This window comes from Panthera onca, chromosome C1 (assembly GCF_046562875.1).
Source record: "Panthera onca isolate mPanOnc1 chromosome C1, mPanOnc1 haplotype 2, whole genome shotgun sequence".
In the NCBI taxonomy this organism is placed as follows: Eukaryota; Metazoa; Chordata; class Mammalia; order Carnivora; family Felidae; genus Panthera; species Panthera onca.
Genome location: NC_138346.1, coordinates 124,119,588 through 124,144,214, shown reverse-complemented (window position 1 = coordinate 124,144,214; position 24,627 = coordinate 124,119,588). Strand labels below are relative to the sequence as shown.

The window sequence follows — 24,627 nt, the reverse complement described above, 5'->3', positions numbered from 1 at the left end:
AATTAAATATTTTAAAATTAAATGTTTTAAAATATTTAATTTTAAAACAAGTCAAGTCTCAGGCACTGCACCAACACGGAGATGAAACAAGTGCCTGCCGCCCTCCGTCGATGTGTCTTCACTCCTGTGATGGCTCCTGTTTGCCAGGTCACGGATGGGAGGAAATTCGCTCTTTGTGGAGGTGCCATCTCGGGGCAGGAAGGGGCTGGAGGGGCCTTCCCCGAGAACCGGGACAGAGCAATGATAGCTGGCTGGGTCACGGCTGCACACTAGCTTCCTGGAGCTGAGGGTCCCTGTCGTCCAGGGAAGCGTCATGGAAAGGGATCAGCCCAGATAACTCTCGGCAGCTTCAACAGTATTTCCACTGAGAAGCTTTTCCTCAAGCCAAACTCCCCTGTACAGAGGCATTCCAAAGAAATGCAAATGAAGTAAATAAATGAAAAGAAGTTGGACTTCGCAAGTCATCAAGAAAGTACAAATTAAACCAATAAATCAATACTGACCTGCAAAGGTTTTTAAAGGGATCATGTCGGGGCATTCTCCTATGCTGCTGGAAGAAATGAAAATTAGTGTAACCTTTCTGGAAGGCTGCTTGGCAATATCTATCAAGAGTTTTTAAACTGTTCCTACCCTTTGACTTACTAATTCCATTTCTAAGAGGTTAGTGTAAAGAATTCACCAGAGCATAAAGATTTATCTGCAGGATGTCCATTACAGCGTTAATTACACATGTGAAACACTGGTATTAACTTTAATGTCCAAAATAGGGAAATTTCAAGGTAAATGGTAGAACAGCCACCTGATGGAATGCTTACGGCCATTTATGGAATTCATAGCCATTAAAAATCATATTTGGGGGCACCTGGGTGGCTCAATCGGTTAAGCATCCGACTTCGGCTCAGGTCATGACCTCACGGTCCTTGAGTTCAAGCCCCGCGTCGGGCTCTGTGCTGACAGCTCAGAGCCTGGAGTCTGCTTCAGATTCTGTGTCTCCCTCTCTCCCTGCCCCTCCCCCACTCATGTCTGTCTCTATCAAAAAATGAATAAACATTAAAAAATTTAAAAAAAAAATCATACTTGGGGGCATTACCAAAGGACATGAGAAAACAGTGAAATACAATGTGAAGCAAAGAAAGCAACATACAAAACAGGATATCCATAATGTATATTCATAGAAGAAGGGGCTGGAAGGATACACGTCCAACTGTTAATAGCTATTTTCTTTGGAGAATAATTATCATGACTTTTTTCTTTATACTTTTCTGCCTTTTCCATAATTTTCTATATTGAACATGAAATATTACTATAATAATAAAAACAATATATGTAATGTTCAAAAAAATTGCTCTGAACAACAATCACAAAGACACAGGAATTCCTTTCAGTTTATGAGCCTCTCCTATGGGCCAGGTAATCCCCACGACAGACTTGGGAGGAAGATCTCTTCAAATACCTCCAGCACTACTCCTCTCCCCTGCCCTTCAGCCCATGACCTGGCTTCCTGGGGGGGGGGGGGGCACCTGGGTGGCTCAGTAGGTTAAGCATCCAACTGTTGATTTCAGCTCAAGTCATGATCTTAGGGTTCATAAGTTGGAGTCCTACATTCGGCTCTGCACTGAATCTCTGCTTGGGATTCTCTCTCTCTCTCTCTTTTTTCTCTCTCTCTCTCTCACCCTCCCCCACCCCAATAAATACAACAAAACCAGAAAAATTAACAAAAAACAAAAAGAAACCTCTCTTGACTGACGGCCCCCTCAAGCCACACGCTCTCCTTTCTCACCCTCTTTGGCATCCAGCTCCTAAAAAGAGTTGTCTATATTCACCGGTTACATTTCCTCCTGTTTTCTCTTAACCCTCAATAGTCAAGCTGTCATTTGCCTCACAGAAACTGTTCTTGTCCAGTTCAGTGTTGACTTCCATGTTACTAAGTTTAATGGGCAATTAATTCTCAATGCTCATCTTGCCTAATGTCTCCCAGCCTTTGCCCCAGGTGAGATAGCAACGCTTCTTGAAACAGTTTCTTCGCTTGATTCCTGGTGGTCTACACTTCCCTGGTTTCCTCCTACTTCACTGGCCACCCATTCCCAGGCTTTGGTTGATTACAACCTGCTCAAATCTCCAGGCTTCAGTTCTCTGACCCCTTTTCCTCTCCAATACTCTCTTGGTAAATGTTCTCAGTACTCTTTTCGTGATATGGCTTCCAAATTCATATTTCAAATATGAACCTCTCCTTTGAGAGATACACACACACACACACACACACACACACACACACACACACACAAATATATCTCAAACTCAACAATCAAAACCAAACTTCTGATTTTCTCCTCCAAACCCATGCTCCCTCCACTGCTTTCCTCGTGTTAGTTAAATGGCAACTGTATTCTTGTCATTGTTCAGGTTCAAAACCCTGGCATCACCCTTGATAAATCTTTCCCTCCCACTTTGCATCTAATTTATTAGTAAACCTTGCCTTTCCCACCTTCATAAAACATCCAGAGTCCAGTCACTTGTCACCACCTCCACTGCTACCACCTTGGTCCAGACGACCATCATCTCTCTTCTTGACTTTTTCCAGAACCTTCTAACTGATGTCCTTAATCCCACCCTTGATTCCCTACTTTTATTCTCAGCACAGTAGCCAGAGAAACCTGCTAAAATGCAGGTCAGATCACATCACCTCTTCCCATGTTACTCAGGGTAAGAGCTCCTAACTCTTCAATAGCCTGTATGGTCCTGTGTAACCCAGACTCCAGTCTCGTCCTGCTTCTCTATCTCACTCTGTTCCCCTGCAGAGTGAGGGGGAACTCACTTGTTGCTCCTGAACACCAGGCATGTTCCTCCCTCAGATATCTGCTTGATTTGCTCCCTCATATCCTCAGGCTTTGGTTCAAGCATCACTTTCTCAATGAGGCTGTCCCTGATCATCGTATTTAAAATTGCCAATTTCTAGGTCTCTCCCCTGCCATCATCTCTATAGCCCTTGTCACCACCTGATATACTATGGTAGTTTACGTTTTCATTTCTTCATTGTCTAGAATGTGAGCTCCATGAGGGTAATCTCTTGTCTGTTTTGTTTACTGTTATATCCCCAACACCAGATCAGTGCCTGGCATATTAATAGCCACGCAGTGAACATTTGTTGAATGAATGGATGAACTCATAGTGATTGAAAAGGACTTAACACCCTACTAGATACTTTAAAAATGTACTACTGATTACAGGAACAGAAAGGAAATTAGCGGCGAGTATTTCTTTTCTGTTCCCATTAGAACCTCTAATGAGACTGCACGGTTATGTCATTATTCCAAAAGCTTTCCAGTTTTTAACAATCTGCTAACTGCTTTTGCTGTTTGTTTCCATTCCTTTTCCCTCATGGGTGAGGGGATTCCCTTGCTGATTTCCCCACCCTACTTGCCACCCGGAGCCTGCTTTTCCCTTTGGCATTTGATGTCTCCTCGTCTCCAATTTAGTCACTTGGTCAGTTGATAAAATTTTTGAGCACCTCCCACGTCCTCTGGGCAGTGTTCTCTATCTGAATCACGAGTCCATTGCATACCACAAAACATAAAGCCAAGATTTGTGTCTCAATCCTAGCTCTGTCCACTTGTAGGAATTTTTGTGCCCAGTGTCTCTAGTGATAAAGAATGTCACCTCTCTGCCAGGAGACTTGATACAGCAGGGGGTAATGTGTTGGTTGCCAGACTCTTCCATAAGAGCTCTGTATCAGTGTCAATAGAGTCTAGACCCTTTTCACATGACGGTGGTTATAAGTCTATCAGCTGAGGCTACAGGTGGAAACTACTATACATTTGGATTCACAAACCCCTTATAAAAATGGAAACCTCTAGGGTCCACAGATTGAAACACTGATGTCACTGGAAAGAGCACTATTTTAGAGCCAAAAGACCAAGTCTTACTCTTGGTTCTGCTGCCTCCTGGATGCTCCTTCCTGAGTGAGTGAGTGACTCTATCTTTCAAAGTCAGTATCCTGTAAAATGAAAAGAAACCTGCCTGGCTACCTGTCCTGAGGTCGCAGTGAGGACCAAGTGGTAGCCATTTGGAAAGAGACTTGTAAACGGGTGCAGGGATGAGTCTCAGTAAAGCCATGGGTCCCCTCTGTCTTCTCAATACTCACTTGCACAGGTGGCTGTCATTTGTTCCCCATTGGGCCTGTCTCTTTAGAAGTATTAGCTGAGTTATATATGGAGGTAGCTTTTTCTGTCTACTTCTTTTTGTTTCCCGGTTTCACGAAACATAAGCTGAGAATAAGTTCAGTATGAGGCTGAGAATTTCTTTGAGCAATGACAAGGGTCTCTTCAGTCCCACTGCCCCAGAAAGGACCAGCAGTAAGCACTGGTCTCAGAACATACCTCTTCAAAGAAGCCCCCGGGGCCCTGGGGTCTGAGGGAGCCCCAAGCTGACTGAGCAGAGGCTTCCAAAGTAGGTCCTGAGGCCCGGGGGTCCTTCTGGGGTCACAGTCGAGGAGAATTTTCCTTTGGCCTCTCCGAGCAGGCTCACTTCCTCCATGAACATTTTTGCCAGCTGCTTTCAGTCCTAATATTTTGGCAGCTAAACAGCATGCTGTTCTGCAAAAGAGTTGGAAAACTGCAGATGATCTGATGTTAACAGCCTCTCAGCTCCTCCCTGCTCCTGCTCCGAGCCCGAGGTTGATAATGGGACATGGCAGCTCCTAGCCCCTGCCCTGGGCCTCAGGCTTCAGAGCTCCCCCCCACCCCCATCACCATGTCACAAACACACAGAAACTACATTTATGAAGGAAAACATGGGCACCTCTGTCACTCGGGATCTGCTGCCTGACTCTGGTACAGCATGATCCGTAACCTTAAACACCCACTCTTGGAATGACACCATTCAGGCCCCAGGACAGCCCTTCTCCACATCTCTTGTCTTACGACCTTGAAACAAAAGGTGACTGCGTACGAACGTCAAGATCTGTGGGCTGTGTTGTTTCTGACGTTGGAGATGGACATTATTTCAGAATGTGCATTAGCTAAGGGGGGGTGGGGTGGCGGGGGGGAGGGTAACTGATAGGCAGAAGCGCTTAGGTAAAAGAAAAGACAATTAATCAAAACGTCAAATTCTTCCTCTCACATAGCAAGAGGGCCACGGATTCTTGCAGAATGCAGTCTGTGTCGCCTGTCCATTTTCTTGCTTCTCTTCATGTTCCAATTCGTGATTCTGAAGTTACCCATAATTAGCGTAGTATCCACAACAACTGCACATAGCAGTGAAAGAACATTTGGCAGGATCCAACAGTTCATGAGTCTCTTCTGTGTGTGTGTGTGTGTGTGTGTGTGTGTGCGCGCGCGCGCGTGCACGCGCACGTGCGCATGTGCGTGTGTGTGTGTGTTACCAGGGTTTCTCAACCTCAGCACTACTGACACCTTAGAGTGGTGAAGTCTTTTTTGTGTGCATTGTAGAATATTTAGCAGCATCCCAGGCCCCTCCTGGCTAGATACCATAGCAAGCTGTATCAACCACAGATGTCTCCAGACATCTCCAAACGCTTCTGGGGGACAAAACCACCCCCGGTGAGAACCAGTGGTCTAGACACAATGTGCATAAGGGATGATACTGGTTTTTTACACTGGTAATGTGTGGCTATTACATACTACAATTGTAGGAATAGTTTTATTTAGCTTGATTGAAATAACTTTGATGAACCATTTTTATATTCATTAAATTTGTATTTTACCCTTAATTTTATCATGGTAAAAGAAATATTACTTTTCTGAAATGTGCATGAAAATTTTATGTTCAAATAGTTTCCATTTAGTTTGAGCTACACTTTACGATAAAATATGCTAAGACTTTGAATCCTTTGAATATGATCCCTTTTTTAAAGATATTATTGCTAATTATTTTGTTTTTTTAATCCAGATCATTACCATCAATAGAACACATGATGTGAATATCTTGGTTGTATAATAACACAACTAGTGATTTTCCTGAAACAAAAACATAAACACTAAAATTATGGTGTAAATGCATAGTCATTCATGAATTAGATGTGCTTTTGTTTTATAATTCGCCCTGTTATCATTGGTTCATCAACAGAATGCCTAGATTTTAATTATAATTTAAGTCAGTCATCTTTGATATTTGGCTAAATTTCCATCATACAAAAGCTATAGCTTCATACACCTTTTTTGTTGTTGTTTTGAAGATATATTTGTCAAAATGGGAGGCTAGAATATATTTTATTGAACAGGTGCTTCACTTTGTTTATAACTTGATTATGTTTGGACATATGGCCCCTGGGCCTCCACTTACCCTTTTTCCAGGGGGTCTGGCATACATGAGGGACAGGTTTGGTCTCAAAGTCCTCAGTTTAGAGTCTGAAATGTGACCTTGCAGGTGCTGGAGCTGAGGGTAGGGAGTAGGGGTTGGGGGAGGCTGAAGACAGAGAAGCTAGTTGATCAACCACAGGTCTTGGCAACAGAGGCCAAACTGATTATCCCTCATAAGGGCTGCCCTATCCCATCTTAGATTCCAAGGTCCTCATGCCCTACCTCAATCAGTGCTCAGAATCCAGCCCCAAAGCACAACTTGACCCATATCCCATGTATTTACTCAACAAGTATTTGTGGATCATTTCCCATATTCTAGGCAGTGGGAAGGGCCACAGGATATAGAATAGTTCTTGCTCTTAAGAAGCTCATTTAGAGAGGGAGGGGCTCGTGCGTGGCTCAGTTGGTTAAGTGTCAAGTCTTGATGTGGGCTCAGGTCATGATCTTGCAGTTCATGTGATGGAACCCCACATCGGGCTCCATGCTGACAGCAGAAAGCCTGCTTGGGATTTTCTCCTTCTCTTTCTGCCCCTTCACCTTGCACATACACTTTCTCTCAAAATAAATAGATAAACATTTTTTAAAAAATAAAAGAAGCTCATCTAGAGAGGGAGAGCCCTGGTCAATCTTCACTTCTTCTATTTCCTTCCTTCCTTTTTCTCCTTTCTCTTTCCATGCACCATAATAAAGGGGAGAAATACATATGTAAGAGTCTCTGTATTTAAGTTCTGCGTTCATTCACTCCTTCTGAATCTTGATTTCTATTGCCCTCAGCAACAATTAATTTAATTTAATTCCACAAGAATTTATTTATTATTACCTGGCAGGCATGGATCTGTCCTCAGAGGACCCAAAGATCTAGAAAAATTATGATTCCTGGCCTTCAGGAGCTCATTCCCCAGTAGAGAGGCAAGCAGGTGGGCAATGCACTCTCTTATGGGCTGAGCTGGGGCCAAGCAAAAGGGTTTGCAACAGAGTATAACAACAACAGAAAAAAAAGAGAAGAAACTTTTCCTGGGGACTTTACCACCGGATGCTATTTGAGCTTAGCAGAGTATGTGGAACCCTCCAGACAGACGGACGCAGAGACAGACTGGCAGAGAAGCAGCGCTGGCTGAAAGAGGAACAGGTACAGAGCACATCGCAGGTGCTCCACGGGTTCCGGTTTCCCGCGATCACCCCCTAGCAGTGGCTCAGGCAGCTTGTTCACCATAGAGCTTCAGTTATTCCCCGAGACTAACACTGTAGCCCAAAAAAGCAAATTGGTCCTAGGGTTTTCTGGCCCTAGCTGCTGGAGCTGCGCCTTTTGCAACCTTCCATACATACAGAGGCAGCTGCCATCTCTGCAAACAGAGGGGTGAGGGCAAGGGCGAGACACCAGGCTGAGGGCACGCTGGCTGCTTAGTTAGCGGCACTGATTGGCTGCCTCCCTTCCCAGTGTGGCTTTCAAGTAGGAAGAGGGCGTGTGTGAGCGTGTGTGTGTGTGCATGCATGAGGTTCATTGTTTCTGGTGTTGCCAAAGAATTAGAAGACATCATTCTTATCAAGGAACAAAAAACATGCCTGTGAAATGCATGAGAAATGACTTTGGAACTGAGAAGGTTTTCAAGCAAAGCATCAGCAGGTAAATCCATGGAGAGGATCCCCAAGTCTAGAGGGTTGTGGGAGGATAGCGACACGGGTGGGCAGGGTTAATCTGGCTGAGCCCCCTCCATGAGAAGCGTGCACTGACCAGGAAGAAGGCACAGGGTTGTGGGTAGGCGGCACATAGGGTCCAGCGAGCTAACAAGGCGCGTGGGAAGCACAGCAGGTGGATGTGGCCAGGTGGGGCCACAAAAGAGGGGCACTGTGCCAAAGAGCAAAGGGCCAGGCCAAGGACATTGGCAGTGGGGGAGGGGCTGGTGAAGAAAGAACTGGCGGTGTGAGGAGGCTAAAATGCCAGCTGGAGGAGGCTTCCCTAGAAAGGTGAGGCTGGATACCTTTTAGAGCCACTTCAATCCTGAGACCTTCCTTGCAGACAGAGTCCACTCTTTTGGGTGCCCTCCTCTCCCCAGCATGATCCACTCAATCCCCAGCTCCAGGGGTGTATCCGGATGGGTTTTAATGCTGTTCTCCTTGACTCAGGGAAGGTCTGCGATCGGGCCTGGCCAGCAGCCATGCAGGGGATGTGTGGGGGTGCCCGGGAAGGCAGACACAGGAAGAAGCCATCCATGTTTCCTTGTGCACAATGTTGATGTGTCTGGATGTGAGCCCTGGAACCACCCCAGCCATCTTGCCACCAGCCTGAGGCTGAAGCCAATGCAAAGAGGGGCAGAGCGGAGAGAGGGACAGAGACCTGACACTCTGCACCAGCGGCCTCCCCTCCCGCAGGATCTCTTACCGCGTGAGATGCTAAGTCCTCTCGTTGCTTATACCATTTAGGGGTGGGTTTTGTGCTGTCTGTAGTCAAGAGCATCTTAGTTATAATTATAATTATATTTATAATTTATAATATATTTATATTTACCCAGCCCAGTAGAGATGGCAAAGTATTATTCCAGAAAGAGAAACCCATCAAAGGGGGATGACACAGGCACACAACTATGGGTATTTCGGTATGATTAATGCAGGACACCATGTGGCTGGAGATGGAACCAGAGGCGAAGCCAGGGGCCAGCTCTCAGGAGGACTTGTCCATTTGGCTAGGAAACCTGATCTTTGGGATATTTGGGATCCATTCATTGACAGGAGGGCTAAGTCATCCTGAATAACTTAGGGTATTCACAAGGTATTCGTAGGAGTCCTAGCAACCTGTAGGATTGCTGATGGGGAACACTAGGGTGGAGTCGATGGGGTGAGTGCTGCATAAAGATTCAGGGCAAGGGCTTTCCTAACACAGAGTGTGAACCACAGTCCCACCACTTATAAGCCATATGCTCTGAATGATCTTCTCTAAGCCTCAGTTTTCTGGGAGATCCTAAGTCCCACTCCTCAGGGAGGTTGCAGAATGGAAGCAAGCTCTCCCTCTGAAGATCTGCACACTGCTCTACAAATGCTCACCGAGCACCTGCAAGGTGTCAGATGCGGTGCTGGAGATGACTACGATGTTATAAAGGGACAGGGCTGCCATCATGGCCATGGCCAACAGGGAGGCCAAGGCGTGAGAAGGTAAACATCAATGGCATGTGCAAAGTGCTAAGTGGAGACAGACACCGTTTATGAAGAGTGTTGTTGTTGTTGTTTTTAATGCAGTGAACAAAAAGTCCAATGACTGCAAAAGCTCAGCAAGTTGGTGACCCGGTTGAAAGGCAAGGGAGCCTCTCTGCCTGTTCCCCATCACTCACCACACATTCATTCTTCCACTACTCTGAGACCTATAGCTGCCCCTATTCCCTCAACTCCATGGGACCATCAGGGGGGCGTCTCAGCACCCTTAGGCTTCCTCTGGGAACCCTTTCTTGGCCCACCCGTTAGGGTCACCTCTCAGGAATAGTTTTACAGCCTGCCTCTGAGGAAGACCTCGCATCCCTCCCAGGCCCTGTGGTTTTCTATCCCGTTGGAGCCCTGATCACTTCAGGAAAGCTTTCCTATGGAGAAACCTCACGGCCCTGCTAAGAGCAACACCAAGCCGGTGCCTAATCAACCTTCATCCGAAACAAATCCTTTTTTGGATGGGAACTGGGCCAGGACTAATTCTCCCTGCTCTCCTCTCCCAAACCATAACCTTTTGTAAAGGATTCTAGAGGCTTCTTTGAATCATCCTCATCTCAGAACACTGCAGTTCCATAGCACCATTCATCAGACAGTCTACAAATCTGTCACACCAGCAGCCACTGAAATTAGCTCATTATTTGGATATTCCAGCTTCAAAGCTGCCACAAGATTCAGTGACCACCCCTTCCCTGCAGCAATCCCCATAGCCCCCTTCCCTGGTATTCAAAGCCATTCTTCACCCCCACCTTGGAAAGCACAGGAGGGTGATATTAAACACTGAACCAGTTTTTTAAAAAAATTTATGGTAGTATAACATGTGTAAAGAAAAGTGCACACATTGTCATGGCAGAGATCAATAAATTATCACAATAGGACTATCGTGTAACGACCACACAAGGTAAGAAATCAAGCATGGCCAACCCTCCAGAAATCTGCCTTGTCCACCACCAATCCCACTTTCTTCCTCAAAGGTAACGTGTATCCTGACAGATTCTAACACTGAAGAAATTTTTGAACCAGAGAAGCACTAAAGGTTTAAAGCTGGGAGGAAATATGATCACATTTGTCCTTTGGAAAGCACTCCCTGGCTTGGACAAGGGCAAGGCTGCAAGCCGGGAGGTGAGCTGGGAGTCTGCTACAGAGAGAGTGATGGTTGGGACACTGTCCCAACAAGGGACAGTGAGGAAGGAAGGAGGAAGGGAAGAAAAGAAGGAGAGGAAGAAGGATGAAGGTGGGAAGGGGGAAGAAAGTGGGAAGGAGGAGGGAAAGAGGAGACAGAGGGAGGGAGGGGCAGGGAAGGGTGGGCACAGGGGTGACGGGGCCAACTTCCTGCCAACCTGTCCACTCTGTTGTGTTTTCCAGGGTCTGCAAATTGATCAAATGACCTTAAAAGTCTTCTACCCCCAACCCTGGAAGTCTTTTACTCAAACCAGTCACCCGGAAAGCAAGCCTCCTACTGGTGCTTAATTCACTCAAGGAAAGATCAGAAGAACCTGGTTAGCAAGCTTTGAAAGTTGCTCATAAAATTCAGCAGGAGCCCGCAATCCTCAGAGACTTCTATTTTTACCAAAAACACACACAGAGAAGTGGGGAATTTTCAAATGAATTAGACATGAGATTGATCTTTTTATACAAAAGAAGAGAGAAAAGCAACAGTGAGGCTGAGTCTGAAGTACTCCCCGCATCCTCCCGCCTCCAGTTTCCCTAAACTGCCTCATCTCCTAGCCTCCCTCGGGCCTGATCTCTGGCCCTGACCCAGGAGCAGCCTGTGGCAGGAGCCAGCAGCCACAAAAGCCCCGTGATTTCGCCATGACAATGAACATAGTACACAAACAGAGAGGAGCTGGCCAAAATGGCTCCCCCAGTCTCATCTGAATAATCAGAACCACTTACGCTGTGAATGATGGCTGGTGTTGAGGAGGCTCAAAATATGACATGCTCAGCTAGGGATGGGGTGATCTACCCTGGACACCCAGCTGGTAAGTCAGCGATTATTTCCAACCCATGTCCTACACTCATCAAGCTATGGTCTCCCTCAACAGCACATTGTCAACTAGCTAACACCCTCATGTTTGGCTGGACTCAGTCAAGAACTTCCCGTGTTTCCTCTTATGAGCTTTGCATAAGTTAGATCTGCAGCTGTTCAACAGTGCTCCGTAGGACCCCAGGGATTGTGTGAAGGGGTCCCAAGAGCCCTTTAGTAGGCAATACTCCAAGTCCTCTACAAACTTCAGTTGGAGAAGCTTCACCTTGTTATTTGGGTTTCAAAGATTTTATTCCCATTTGGTTTGCGATATTGAAGTGTCAACACTATGCACGACTTGGAAAGTTCTGTCCCTGGTTATCAATATGTTTCTTTTTTTTTAAATTTAAGTTTATTTATTTATTTTGAGAGGGATCGAGAGAGAAAGAATGCACATGGGCAGGGGAGAGGCAGAGAGAGAGAGACGGAAAATCCCAAGCAGGCTCTGTGCTATCGGAGCAGAGCCCAACACGGGGTTCAGTCTCATGAACGGTGAGATCTTGACCTGAGCCCAAATTAAGAGTCGGACGCTTAACCGACTGAGCCACCCAGGTGCCCCCCCCCCCCCCGCCGCCACCAGCCCTCCGTCAATATATTTCTTCAGAAGGAACCAGGAAATGAAAAATCCAACCTGCATGCCCTGTACGCTCCCGTCCCCTTCCCCTGTCACCTGACGGCTCACCAGCCTGAAACACCTAAACATGCACTGTTTTAAAAGTCAGCATCAAAGTTCCCACGGGTCCCTCTTATTCAGTCTTCTCTCTCCCAGGGTCATTGCAAGAGGTCGGTAGGATGAAATGAAGGTGAGAGAAGCTGCTGGCTGACGCTGGTTTAGGCCTTGTTGGACTTCAGTTTCCTTGTGCAAATGCTTCTGCCCAGCAGCCCCTGTGACGTGGGTTGATGTCACCCTCATTTCATCTACTTCATTCAGGGGAGGTGGAAATGGTGGCTGCGGAGGTCCAGGTGCCTTCTTGGTCTGCATGGGGTCCAGGAACGAGTGGTGTCTACACCGACACATGCCCGTGGGGAACACCAGCAGCATGGCTGGGGAGAAGCCCCACTTATTTTTTTTTTAAGTTTATTTATTTTGAGAGAGACAGAGACAGCGCAAGTGGGGGAGGAGCAGAGAGAAAGGGCGTGAAAGAATCCCAAGCAGGGTCCTCGCTGTCAGCGCAGAGCCCATTGCAGGGCTCGAGCTCACCAACCATGAGATCATGACCTGAGGGGAAACCAAGAGTCAGACACTCAACGGACTGAGCCATCCAGGCGCCCTGAGAAGCCCCCAGTTTTAAACCGGGCTTAAGGCAACATAGCGATCCTTTTGTAAAAAGTTGTCGGCTGGCTTATCTCTGTCTTCTTGGCCATAACAGGGCGATTAAAAAACTAATTTGTGTGTGGTTTGCCAGGTGGGAGAAGATAAACCTCGAAAAAGCCTGTGTTCTTCAAAGGGCTGGACAAAGATGACAAGCTCAAGGCTTCAATGACGTCAGGCGAGTAAGTGAATGAGCAGAGAAGGCTGCTGTGAAGTGACAGGGAACGGTAGGTCTTGGGCAACACAGAGGACACATTTTTCTCGCCTTTAGCCACTGCCACCATGTAACAATGCAGGCCTAAGGTTTCCAGACCCTCTAATGCTTCTAGAGAAGACAGATATCACAGTTGTCTGTGAAGATCTCGATTTTTAAATATGGGCAATTAATCCAAATTAAAAAACAAAAACAAAAAACCATTTGCAGTCAAACTCATGCAGAGTCTGGGGGCCATGGACCTTTGGCTTATTAGGTCTATTCAGTGATTTATACCAGAATGCTAGAGAAGAGAATTTTGAAGGCTTGGGACTTCAGGGATTGACAAGGGGGAGGCCTGATCCAGCAGAGAAATGTAGGATCTTCCTAAAGAGAAGGAGGGTTGCAGGCTGCAGGGTGAAGGGACCTGAGCCAATGCACCTTGAGGAGGCAGAATCTCGGCACGAGGGTCTGTGAGGACAGGCAGGCCGCCACGTTCCAGAGCCCGGAGGCTCTGTGGAGGATCCCACCGCGGAGCAGGGCTCTGGGTGGCGGAGCCGCCTTCGGAGACACCGGCATCTGCAGGGACCCGGAAGGCCTGGGCAAGGAGCTGGTCAGCATCAGCCCCAAGGAACCAAGGCCCTCACCTTTTGTCTGTGCCTGACCCGAGAGAGGAGGAAGGAATCCCAGAAGAAAGCACAGCAGACTTCCTCAAGCCAGGGTTAGTTTCATTTAGAAAATAAAGAAATGCAGGGTACCTGGCTGGCTCAGTCGGTTCATCATCCGACATTGGCTCGGGTCACGATCTCAGGTCCGTGGGTTTGAGCCCCGTGTCGGGCTCTGTGCTGACAGCTCAGAGACTGGGGCCTGCTTCTGATTCTGTGTCTCCCTCTCTCTCTCTGTCCCTCCCTGACCTGCGCTCTTTCTCTATCAAAAATAAACATTTTTTTAAAAAAAGAATGTTCTCGATGAGGTGGTAAACATTATTAATTTTATTATTAATTGTATTACTCTTAACCCTTGAGTGTATGTGCTTTAATGTTCTGTGTGACAGGTCGGGAAGTACACATTAAGCAGTTTGGATGCTGAGGCACAGTGGCTGACGAAAGGCACTATGTGATAGGTCTGCGCTGGGAGCTGCACTAGCCTTTTTAAGAAAACGGAACACCGTTTTTGCTTAAAAGAATCACTGACAGACAAAATGTGGTTCTTCAGACCGGGGATCTGGCAGAAATTTTCTAAAATGAACAAAGTGAGCCTGTCACGTCAAAGAAACCGACTGACAGTATTTGTTGCCAGCGATAGAATTTGAGCTTTTAAACAAAAATTTTCAATTTTTGGAACACTCTGCATCTACCACTGTAAGCTTGACAGCTTCCCAATATCCTAAGACTTTTCTGATGAGACTGGTGGTAAAATTAATGAATGGAATTTTTTAATGCCATGTAAGGAAATATGTCAACATTTAGAAGCTCTGCAGAACTCACTGAAACGGTATTTTCCAAATGACCGATGCACGCTTTTACAAAATCCTGCACTGGTAAAAGATGTACTCAGAGTGCGAGAGAGGCCAATGGGTGGCAACAGAACAAAGAATGAAAAATTCATTGATATGATTTCAGATTCCACATTGCAAGTTCAACTACTGCTTATTGAGGGAGTATGATATCAAAGAACATCCATAATGATCTGAAAAGGCTATTAAGATAATTCCCTCATTTCCAACTATACATGCACGGAGGACAGATTTTCTTCATATACCTCAGTCAAAACCGCATATCCCAACAGATTGTGGCAGGCCAGATATTAAAGATATTGCAAAAATGGGATGCCTGGGTGGCTCAGTCCGTTAAGCGTTCAACTTCAGCTCAGGTCGTGATCTTGCGGTTCATGAGTTCGAGCCCCACGTTGGGCTCTGTGCTAACAGCTCAGAACCTGGAACCTGCTTCGGATTCTGTGTCTCCCTCTTTCTCTGCCCCTCCCCCACTCTCTTTCTCTCTCTCCCCAAAATAAATAAACATTAAAAAAATTTTAAAGACATTGCAAAAATGTGAAACAATGCCAATCTTCTCACTTGATTTTTTTTGTTTTGAAAAATATCACTATTTTAAAATAACAATATGAATTTATGTTAATGTTTAGTGTTTTCTCACAATGGATTGTCAAGTGCCTTTTTTTAATCCTTAGCTTTAACTTTGAACATAGTGCTTTGGATCCCCACACAAATAACTCTTTGGGGTCTTCAATGATTTTTAAAAGAGTAAAAGGGTCATGTGATTGTGAATTTTGAGTTCTCCTTTGCTCTAGAACCAGTCAGACCTGTCTTACTCTGCTTTTCCAGAGAACCCAGAAAGATCACAGCCACTAAGAGCCATTAACTTCTACTGTAAAGGTTATGATTTGCAATTTGAAAATCACTTTCATGTATACAGTATAATTTTCTTCTCAGGCACGGCAGCAGGATCTGGGATGAAGAGCTGGAATGCAAGATGTAGAGTCCCTGGTCCCAGGCAGACCTCACTCCCAGGCAGACCAGCCAGGATTTGAACCCAGGTCCTCTGACTCCAAGTCCAAAGCTCTTTCGGCTCCCGTGTACCTTCCCTCTGTGCCCAGACAAGCCTTGTCCCTAGTCTCTTCCTTTCTGACCTTTCCTCTGGTTTGGTCTCATGGATATTGTGAGCCTGTCTTAAAAGAGAAAAACTGGGGGTGCCTGGGTGGCTCAGTTGGTTGAGCGTTTGGCTCTGGATTTGGCTCAGGTCATGATCTCATGGTTCATGGGATGGAGCCCCACGCTGGGCTCTGTGCTGACAGGGCGGAGCCTGCTTGGGATTCTCTCTCTCCCTCTCTGTCTGTCTCTGCCCCTCCCTTCTCATGTTCTCCTCATGTTCTGTCTCTCTCTCTCAAAATAAATAAACATTTTTAAAAAAGAGAGAGAGAAAAACTGAACTTCTTTTCACACTTCAAACATTCAGTAGTTGACCACAGCACTCTGCCCACAACCTGCGGCCCTCTATGCTATGCCTGGTGACTCAATGTCCTCTTAATGACTGCCTGTGACTGAGGGAATAGGGGTGGTCACTTGACCTAGAGACTGAGACCACCTGTAGATGTGCTGGGCCAAGACATCTCTCTTCCGGAATCTGATTTGAGAGACATGGAGAGTATTGTCAGGTTGATGGAGAGTCCCAGAGCTGAAAGCTCACGCTGACTTAGGGGCCAAGATGGCTGCTTTGTGGCCACATGACAGGTGATTAACCAGAGATGGGTGGAAGGTAACAGAGAGGGAGAGCAAAGAAAATGAAGTGGCCACTGGGAGACAGAGAAGAAGGCCTAGGGTCTTGACTCTGCACTCCCCTTGAGATCCAACTACCTCCTTTCCATCCTCCAACATCCCTGAGGAGGCCCAGGCTGTGCCTACAGTTACCTCTGCCACCTTCTAGTGGGGCCACCTCTCAGCTCCTTGCAACTCTAAGAGTCTCAGAACCTCTCTAAGACTCACTCTGCTTGTGCTCCCATCAACTCTGGAGGGACAGTTGTTCTATTTCTGGTTTGCATTTCCACCCATGAACTAGAGCCAGGAAAAGGAGCTGCATAACTGACATTTCATTGACCCACACTCTATTTGCTTTGGAGCAAATCAGACCCTGCCCACAGCATGCCTCAAGAGGCCTGAGAGTGTCTTCTCCACATTGGAGTATGAGGTTTTTGGTTTTTTTTTTCAACGTTTATTTATTTTTGAGACAGAGGGAGACACAGCGCGAGTGGGGGAGGGGCAGAGAGAGAGGGAGACACAGAATCTGAAACAGACTCTAGGCTCTGAGCTGTCAGCACAGAGCCCGACGCAGGGCTCGAACCCAAGAACGGTGAGATCATGACCTGAGTCGAAGTCAGATGCTTACCCGACTGAGCCACCCAGGCGCCCCTTGAGTACGAGGCTTTTTCCTTCTTCCTGGGAAACGCTTTTTCCTTCATTCAAAGTAAGATGCAGTGATCAAACACACCCTCAAGTCTATTAAAACCCCTTTAAGTGGGATTGAGGATCAGATGGATGGATTTCATTTCACAGGATTTATTGGTTAAAAGAGCTTTCCTCTAGCTCTGTACACAAATCTCTGTTTCCTATGTTTATCCAAAGCTTTAAAACCCCCCTCATGAAACACCACGAGGTAAGGAACCCTGGCTTTGGGAACTTGTTGAGCAGCAAGTCTAACTTGTCATTGAATGCCCAAAGGAAAAGGCAATGTGTCTGGGGTCCTCATTGCATCACCGCAATGACAATGCAAGTCCCTACCCTGAGCTGAGTTATGTCACAGAGGCTTCAGTGTGGCAACGCTTCAGTAAAGAGAACACCGTCACACCCAGCTGGCAGGAGAGCAAATTGGCATAACCTTCCTGAAGGACGGTTTGGCAAAAAGTATCAAGAGCTTTATGGGCGCCCAGGTGGCTCAGTCAGTTAAGCGTCCAAGTTCAGCTCAGGTCATGATCTCTTGGTTTGTGAGTTCAAGCCCCACATTGGGTTCTGTGCTGTTAGTGTGGAGCCTGCTTCAGATCCTCTGTCCCCCTCTCTCTCTGCCCCTGCCCCACTCATACTTTTTTTCTCTCTCTCAAAAATAAACATTTAAAAAAAAATTTTAAAAAGCTTTAATAGGGGTCATACTTCTTGACACAGTAATTTTTTAAGACATTTATCCAAAGGTAATGGTAAGATTCCTTAAACGATATTTGCATGAGCAGAAAACATCAGAAGCAATTTAAAAATCTCTAAGAGCAAGAAATTAATTATCAGTACATGCGGCCATTAAAAATCTTCTAAAACTATCTAAAAACATGTAAAATTGCTTATGATAAACTGTAAAGTAAAAAAAAAGCAGGATACAAAATCCTAATACATGAAAATATATATGTAATACATATAGAATGTACAATATCTACACATATTATATGTAATTATAAAGTTTATATCTGTGGTATAAATAGTATTGTGTGTGTGTTTGTGACTGAAAGTCAACACAATAAAATAGTAACAGTTGAATGTGGATCTATGGGTGAATTTTATTTTCTCTATAGTTTTATATAGTTTCCCAATTTTTCTCATGAATGCATACTACTTTCATAATTAGGAAATCTTAATATTAAAACAATCTTTAATTTTTTCCTAAATTTTTGACTGGGGTCATGTGACCCTTGGGAAAATGATGCCACCTCTTTGAGCCTCGCTTTCCACTACGAAATGGAAAATAATGCCTAACTTGCTTCTCTAGGGAGTGTTGTGAGGCTCAAATGCAATTAGACAAAATGCAATCTACAAATATATTATTACTTCTGATATGTTTTTCAAAGCAATCTATTTAAAGCGGCAATCAGAGCAGCTGAAGGCCTTCCCATGCCTCCCCGTTGGAAGCAGGATGGAGCCCCAGCTGTGTGGCTCCAGCCCCAGCCTCCGCCTGACTCTCTCCCTCATCTCCAATTCTTTGACTTGGACCCTCAGCTCCCGCAGCCCCAGCTTAGACATGTGGCTCCCCAAACACCACGCCATGTCTCCCCTTACCTTCAGTCCTGCTGCCCCTCTGTCACACTGCCTTTCTCAGCCCCGGTCACTTGGCTGCCTCCTGGTCTTCCTTCCGTATGGTCTCAGGCATCCAGGAAGACGTCCCTGCCCTTCCCGCAGGTTAACTTCCCTGTAGGAAAGCCATCCCTCACCACTGCACTTCCCACACTGCATTGGATGTTCTCTTTAGCGCCCCTTCCCAGCCCAACTGTGAACAACTTGAAGGCACCGACCTCCTGTCAGGGGCTCTTGGGTCCCCTGAACCAGCATGGGGCCCAGCCTTAGCAAGTGCTTTAAAATAGGACCCTAAACATTGCGGAGGGCACCTGTTGGGATGAGCACTGGGTGTTGTATGGAAACCAATTTGGCAGTAAGTTTCATATAAAAAAATAGGACGCTAAAGCTTTGTCTTTTCTGGACAAAGGCATCTGCAACCTCAGCTAAATCTACTCCCCACTCAGGGCCACTGTGTAAGGTTTTATATGTTGTGCACTGTGCAGACGTGTCTGGCAGAGGAGGCTAGTGGGGGCTGAGGTCCACCGGCCCAGGTTTGCATCAGCCCAGAGCACTGAGAGACTTCTGCTTTGCACAAAGACTCCACTGCCCCACTGAGGGGTGGTCACAAGAGCATACCTATCTAGAGGTGTATCAGGCCGCCGTATTTGACTCTACTCCCCTAATTCCTGTAGAGGCTCCGTATGGCCCAACCAAAAGGCAGGAAAGACGTGACCCACAGAGACAGCCATGGACCTCACAGATCAATGCCAACCAATGCAGAGCTCACTCTTTAGGAGCAAATGCTTTTGTAGAAAAATTGATTAAATTTCACCTATCAGTACAAAAATATTTGTAATCTTCTACATCACATTTACAAGGTTCCTTACAGCCAGCTCTGTCCAATAGAATTCTCCATGATGGTGGAAATGCTCTGCACTGTCCAATACAGTAGCCACTAGCCACATGAGACCATTGGGCGCTTGAAATATGGCTAGCATAATTGAGAAAGTGAATTTTTACATTTTATTTCATTTTAATTAATATAAATAGTCACAAGCGGTTAGTGGCTACTGTATTGAACAGCATAGATATAGACAGAGTTTTCTTTAAAAAAAATTTTGGGGGCGCCTGGGTGGCTCAGTCGGTTGAGCGACCAACTTCGGCTCAGGTCATGATCTCACGGTTCGTGGGTTCGAGTTCTGTGTCGGGCTCTGTGCTGACAGCTCGGAGCCTGGAGCCTGCTTTGGATTCTGTGTCTCCCTCTCTCTCTGCCCCTCCCCCACTCATGCTTTGTCTCTCTCTGTCTCAGAAATAAATAAACATTTAAAAAAATTTTTTTTAATTTTTTTAAATGTTTATTTTTATTTTTGAAAGACAGAAAAAAAGAGTGTGAGCGGCAGAGGGGAAGAGAGAAAGGGAGACACAGAATCCAAAGGAGGTTTCAGGCTCCAAGCTGTCAGCGCGGAGCCCGACATGGGGCTGGAACCCATGAGTCACTAGATCATGACCTGAGCCGAAGTCAGATGCTCAACCGACTGAGCCACCAGGCACCCCGAGGTATACACAAGGTTTTGTTAAATTTTAGTGTGCATAGAAATTTTCTGGGTTCTTGTCATAAAAGTAGATTACCAGGCCCTCCCCAAGGGAGGTGGGGCTTGGGTGGGACCAAGGAATTTCATTGTTAATCAGTACCCCAAGAACTTCTCATCATACAGGTTGGCATCTGGACCACATACAGGGAATTACTATTAAAGGGGCCTCAGGGTATCTTGGTCTTGGGTTTGGTCTTATTCATCTTAGGTCTTGTGTTTTGTTTTGTTTTGTTTTTTTCTTCTTCTTAGAATGTTTTGGTCCCTAAGCTAGACCTGTTGTATTGACTCCCACAGGATTGAAATTCTGGAATAAAAGAAACACTTCCTAGAGGTAGAATTTCTGGCTCTGCTGAGTTCTCCTTGGAAGCTCACACATTTGTCCTTGTCAATTAGCCCCGCTGTAAAGCAAATAGGATTCTGTCAGTGCCAACAGTGTGGTTCAACGTAACCACCTGAGACCATGTATACTTTCCTCCTCTTTTCCATCTGCTCCAGACTGACACCACTCCCAGCACCAGCCTCTCTGCTGCTCACCCCACATCCTCAGACCTCAGGGGTTCTGGGTCCTCTCCTTAGCTAAGAATCCCTCCTCTGAGTGGCTGGGGGAAATACCACCTGCTCTTCCAGAGGAGGTCCTGGACAGTCAGGGCTGAGTTCAGTTGGAGCCAGAGAAGTGGCCAGAAAGAGTAACGTTGATGTTCTGCCTTCACAAATGCTCCCCAGTGACCCACAGTCTCCAGGTTTAGGACTATAACACAGGGTCATATTTATGTCTATACCCCAAATGCAGTGATCCTGAGCAATCCCTTTCTTGCCCATGCACAATCTAGCCCCTTTCCGGAGGCCCCCGGTAAATTCTAGGAACCCCTTCGGGAGAGCCTCAAGGAGATGACAGGCCAGGCTTCCAACTGCAGCAATCACTCAGGACTGCCCTATGTGATCTCCTCTGTCAGCTGTCACTCACCCACTGGAAGAAGCCTTCCAAGGCCACCACTCCTCAGCATGGCAATGTGATCTAGGCAGAGGAGGGAGCCTCTTCCCTCTCCCAGACCACACTTTGTCACCTGGGTCCTGCGCATCCCAGCTTGTGCCCAGAATCGAGCAGAATCTTCCATGAAAATAATTCTGTCAGTTTCAGATTCTTATCCCTCTAGAGATCAAACCCAGGCCAAGAGGGGCAGGTGGAAGACAGATTCATGAAACCCCTGCTCTCTTCCTCCTCCAATTACAAAATACGAGCCCCATGAATATGAATGGACACAAATAGATGGAGAGGGATGACAACCCAATAGCTGGGTTCTGCTTCAGCCAAAATTGCCCCTTGATGCACATAATGACAAATGGTCTGGTTGGATAAATGGAGGACGCCTGCCTTTCTCCATGTTGTTCTAAATCGAAGCCTTGTGCTATGCCAAGAATAGAATCTGCAGTGATGCAGCCTGGATGGTGTGGCGGGGAGAGTGGTAAGGAAGAAGTCAGGAAGGCTTTTTTCTTATAAATACAAACATTTTGCCTCTCCTGGAGAGCACCACCTGTCTGTTCTTTTCTTTCCTTTTACTCACTTGAAAGCACAGTTCATTGATTCAAGCTTTCCATTGAGTCTGCTCACTTTCAATAGACTCCCGGGAAGAGTAGTTAACTCCTGCTTTGAGGCCCTGGGGGCAACTGGGCAAGGCGGGAGGTGGGGGGGGGGGGGGGTCATCTCTCTGGGGCTCCTCCAGCACTGGGGAAGAGTCTGTTTGGTTCACATTTCCTTTCAAAGCAGGACTAAGTTGAAAAGGAAGAACCAGCGGAGTCAGGGCTTGGCTGTCAGTACAGCACGACCACATTCCATCAGATGGAAAGTTCATTCCGATAACGAACTATCTGGGAAGGCTTAGGCAGCTAGCTCTCCTGTCCTTGGATAATCTGGTCCTGCTGAACCCGGGGGTAGCCTGTCAGCCGGCTGCCATCACCAAAGCCACAGCACACGCACCCTGGCACCTTGGCTCGGGTTCCTTTCCAACTGAGCTGCCGAGCTCCCATACACGACTTGGTGAGTGGTCTCTGGCTGCCAGTCAGGGGAAGACAGATGGCCGAGAAATGATTTTCTGGAGTTTCCTGACCAGATTTCTCTCCTATGTATCATGAAGCAAACCATGGCTTTAAGATCCGTCCTGAGTGGCACAAGTCTCAGTCTCTGACTCAAATCCTGCTTGGCTGGGAACAGTCTGAACACTGTAAGATGTAGGTCGGCGCTTGCGTATTAAGCGGCCCATTTTCATTTTCTGGGACATAGATGGGGGGGCGGGGAGGGCAGGCTTGGGTTTTCATAGCTCGTATTAAATCAAAGAGAGAGGCAGTTAAGAAGGATGAGAGCAGGTAAGAGTGTGAAAACGGCACTGATGTGGGACAAGTCTGCCCCACAGCACCGCAGGGAGATGAAGAGAGGGGCCTGCCATCAACGGCCACCGTACCTTGTCCCAGGCACCCTCCTAGACACGCTACATGTGATATCTTGCTTATTTCTTGCATCTCAGACCTTCGCCATCTCACCGATGAGGACACTTTTTTTTTAATGTTTATTTTTGAGAGAGGGAGAGACAGAGCACAAGTAGGGGAGGGGCAGAGAGAGACAGAGACACAGAATCCAAAGCAGGCTCCATCAGGCTCTGATCTGAGCTGTCAGCACAGAGCCCGACACGGGGCTCGAACTCACAAACCGCGAGATCATGACCTGAACCCGAAGTCGGATGCTCAACCGACTGAGCCACCAGGTGCCCCTGATGAAGGCACTTTTTCTCTTCACTGAGTAAAGTGCTCTTCCCGGAGATCACCTCTGCTCATGTGCTTTCAACAATCCTCCATGTGTCAGCCCTGTCACCCTTCCAAGTCCCCAGCACATTCACACAATTGCCCACGGAAAGTCTTCAGCCTGAAACTCAACACAAATTCCCCATCTTCCCCTGTGCCACCCCCTTGTGACAGTGCCTATCTCTGGTGAATGGGAATCACCCCGGGGTCCCTCCTCCCTTTACCTACCATATCTGATAATCACCAAGTCCAGTCATTCAGCTGTGAAAGAGCTCTCAGCACCACCCATGACTCACCAGCCCCGGCCATCGCACGGCTCCAAAGCACATGACAACAACTTCCTGACCCATCACCCCCTCAAATCCCTTCTGTACCACAGTCAGGGGGCTTTCTCAGCCATCTGATCCTGATGCCTAGCTTGAAGTTCTACAGTTCCTGGCTTGTCTTGAATCTGCCTTGGATGTCCCTTCAAGATCTGCCTCCTGCTACTTCCTCAGTGTCACCCTGTCACTCCTGTCCTGGCACACAGCTACACTTGACGAGTTTTTTCGTTTTTTAATTTTTTTATTTTTCTAAATGTTTGTTTATTTTTAAGAGACAGAGAGAGTGCAATCGGGGAAGGGGCAGAGAGAGAGAGGGAGGCACAGAATCGGAAGCAGGCTCCAGGCTCTGAGCTGTCAGCACAGAGCCCCATGCGGGGCTCAAACTCATGAACGGTGAGATCATGACCTGAGCCAAAGTTGGATGCTTAACCGATTGAGCCACCCAGGCGCCCCTACACTTGACAGTTTTAATTCCAGGAGTATGCTTGTTATTTCCTGCTCCAAACCTTTGGAAGCTGTTCCCTCTGTCTGGAAGCCTCTTCCCCACAAATGTGGGTCTCCTATTTACCCCACCCTCACATCATTGGCTGACACCCACTGGTTCTCTGATTCTCTGACCTCTTTCCTACAAGCTCCCGCTCACTCTGCTTTTAACCTTAGCACAACATAGCACTGTCCCCCACTAGACTATAAACTCCTGAAAGACAAAAACAATGTCTTGCTCACCATGGATTCTTAGTGCCAGGCACAACATCTGGGACCCAGCAGGTGCTCGAGACATTTCTGCTGAGTGAGGGAATGAACAAATGAACGACAAACTTGCCCAAGTTGCTCAGCAATTAGATGGGGGAGTTTGATTCAAACCCAGTCCAGTTTGCCTCAAAGCCCATGTGACCTTTCCTTTGCACTCTGATGACACAGAGTCATCATATGGCTTATTTAAAGCAAGGCTAGATGACCTCTGGAACTGAGACAGTATCTTAGGAATGACGGCCGTGAACACTTGAGGGTGCTTTGAATCTGACCTTTTGAAATCAGCTTTGAGTATTCTTCTTCTTTCCACTTACTATTCTGGTCCCGGAGACGGGTCTCGTCCTGCTCTTTATCTGCAAATTGGCTGATTCTTCAAGTTCCCTCTCTCCTTCCCCTCAGAGCAACGCCTCAGTGATAGTGCATCTTGCCTCCTGGTGCCATCTCGGTAATGTGCACCAAGAGCTGGGAAGAAACTGGGCCATTGCTGTACTTTCTTATTAAAGGAAATCGCTTGTATTTCTGTCCCGAGATTGTCCTGACTTGTTGATGCAATGTGACCAGCTAGTATTACAAAATTCAATCAG

General features: G+C 46.7%; 1 long non-coding RNA gene across 2 annotated transcripts; it reads right to left on the bottom strand.

Moving 5' to 3' along the window:
- On the bottom strand, positions 1-24,564 carry LOC132671265 (uncharacterized). Of its 2 annotated transcripts, none has more exons than XR_009607023.3 (5): positions 24,316-24,564; positions 18,586-18,715; positions 5,119-5,242; positions 4,377-4,592; positions 1-550 (listed from the first exon to the last, which is right to left on the bottom strand). It is a non-coding gene; the product is annotated as an uncharacterized LOC132671265 (long non-coding RNA). The 2 variants fall into 2 exon arrangements; XR_009607022.3 differs by having other exon boundaries at positions 1-547.
- Positions 24,565-24,627: the final 63 nt, after the last annotated feature.